We start from the raw sequence: 2880 nt of genomic DNA on the forward strand, positions 1-2880 counted from the left end.
TAGACATAACAAAGCCTCTCTGGGCCTGCTCTCCAAGGACACCCAGACTGTCCTAGCTCAAAAGCATAAACCAAAGAGCCTTGAAAAGGGGGGTAAGCTGTGGAGAAAACTGAAGCTTTAATTGGAGAATTAACCCTGCTATGCAAATGAACCAAACCTATAAAAGAGTGAAGAACTCGTGACCTGGGATGCATCTTGGGGTCCATTTTGAGAATAGCTTCAGGCTCCCCAGGGTGTATCTCTGAAGGCCTTTCAAATAAATACCTCTTTTAATCCTTTACTCCTGTCTAGTTTCTGTTTCTAGGAGACCTCTCAAGGCATCACTATCATGCTGTACAGCTAACTCTATGAATAATTTAATTGAGATACTCTATCAGCACACTGCAGTTTATGAAGGCATGCTTCTCTCAACGTTTCTGCTTCCATCCTGATTTTTTTGTAACCTAACCTGAGAGTATGATGACCAAGCATTTCCATTTTCACTTTCTCCTCTGCAGCTCCTGAGACAGAAATAAAATTCAGAAGGGGCAGAATAGGAGGGGGAGGGATGCCTTCTGCTAAAGGTAGAAAAAACACATCACACAACCATCATCAAAACTTCATGTGTGACAATCTGGTAAGTGAATCCTCAGGGAATTTTAACTATACACATCCCTTCATAGGTACACTGCAAAATCCTCCACGGCAAGAGGATGAGGCAATGAAAGCCACCTTAAAAAGACTCCAGAATGAATGGATATCAGGGGAAGGAGGAGGGGAGAAAGAAAATAGGTGGTCTCTCTTTCACTGTGAATAATCCTTGCTAGTTTTATAATCACCAGATTTTTTTTTCCAGATAGCAACATTAGCCTCCATAAAAGTAAAAAAGCAGGAAAATTGCACCATCTTTGCTCAATATCAGTATGTTCCTAATGCAGCATGAAGCAACAAGCTTTTATTATCATTTTTCCTTGTAGTCTTTTATTTTCTACTACTTTCACACATTTAAATACTACTTCTGTCATCTATATTCTAGTTTCAAAAATGTCCAAGGGTTATATTATTTACATATCTCAATTGAATATAGTTCACATATGAACAATATGATAAGGAACATAATTTAAAATAACAAGCAACATAAGTAGTTTAAAACTCTCGTTACTTTCAGTGCCTCTGCAAGTGAGGTGTTTAAAGCTAATTAATCAAATTTCTGTGATTTTCCACTTTTTAAAAAAGTTTCACAAAAATCTAAAAACCATACACCAGGATAAATAGCAATCCATTTCTCATACTATATTAAAAGCAATGTTATCCCTTTTGATTGAAGTAGGTGGCTGAACTTTGGACTCTTAGAAGTGGTTTCTTTTAGGAAATGCATTCCAGAATCTGTTGGGGTTCTTTGTGTGTTTTTCCCTTTCTCTTAGAACATCAGCTCAACCTGCAGCTGAGCTGATCTGTTTACTGTCACTGAAAAGGCATTCCCATCCCACTCTTTCCAAAATCAAACTTTACCTTTCTTCTCCCCTTACTCTCTAGTCAGTTCTGTTCCCCACCTATTGTACGGGCCCGGCCACTTGTCAAACACTTTCCACAAGCTGATTCAGCTCACTAAATTGGAAGTGTTATTCAGCCATTCCATTAACCAATTTTTCTGTCATTTTCATAATTTAAATCAGTTGACCCAACAGTGACAAATACCAGAGATAATAGGTGAGGGCAGTTTGCAGCAGGTCATAAGGAGGCCTTGCAGGGTCATGCAGAAAGTGTTTTTTCTTGGCAGCTTTTCAGCAGCATTCCTCTATTCAGTGGCTCCTGTTTACCGGATAATGCATCAACACCAAAACTTTGCCTGTCTTCTGCACCTACATTCTGTGCACAACAACATACTTCTGATCAATAACTGTGCATCTGTTGTGACAGATACCTCTAATTCAGCATATGGCTACCGTGGTTTCACTTATTTTATACCTGAAGAACCTGAACGAAATACACTTTCATGAATAGTGACCTACATGTTACAACATCCGATCGCTACTAAAACAACAAGCACGTGAAAGAAATGTCTATATTTTGGGTTGCAAAGCAACAGAAAGCCATTAAGAGAAACACATGGCTAAAAAAAAACAGATTTTTCTTTTCCTGTTTAAAAATACTACTTAAAATTAGTGTTTTCCAGATAAAATAAAATCAACACAGCAGCAAGAAAAATAAAAGTACAAACTGCTGGCACACATAAGTCGCTAATACAGCCAATACCTTTCCGTATACCCAGTCTCTGGGAACGTGCATCCTTTGTTTGAAAGAGAGGACACAAGGAAACGTCCCCTGTGTTAGGTTTTCTCTGAGTTCCGCTGAAGGGACAAAACTCACCCACTGAACTCTTACAGAATTTACAATTATTCATGTGTTACCCTAGGAAACATATAAAGAGAGGGCTGGCACGCTTGCTTGCTTCTTCTGGAACTTCCAGCCACAGCCGAGCTGCTCAAATGATGGTGATGTGACCCATCCTTTCCGAGTTCTCAAGCGATACTCGTGAGCGAAGACCAATTAACGAGGCCTCTTGGATAGGATGACCACCCTGTCCTCCCCAAAAGGCACATCTTGCCCTTGAGCCGCACTTACTTCTCTTGGATGCGAGGCGCTTCCTTCAGGGCTGGGCTACCCGGGGAGCAAGCGGCACAGCGCAGCCCCCTGCCCACAGCAACACCTCGCACAGGAAGGCGACTTTGGAGGCAGCCCAGCCGAGCCGAGAGCCGCTCGCTGATGCGCGGGGCGGCCGCGGGAGGAGGCTGAGGGGAGCGGCCGTGCCGGTGCCCCCGCCCCGGCCCCGCCCCCGCCCCCCCAACATCCGGGTCCCCGCCGGCGCCGCGGCGCCGCCGCCCGCTCCGCGTCCCGGGG

This window comes from Corvus cornix, chromosome 2, assembly GCF_000738735.6.
Source record: "Corvus cornix cornix isolate S_Up_H32 chromosome 2, ASM73873v5, whole genome shotgun sequence".
Taxonomy (NCBI): domain Eukaryota; kingdom Metazoa; phylum Chordata; class Aves; order Passeriformes; family Corvidae; genus Corvus; species Corvus cornix.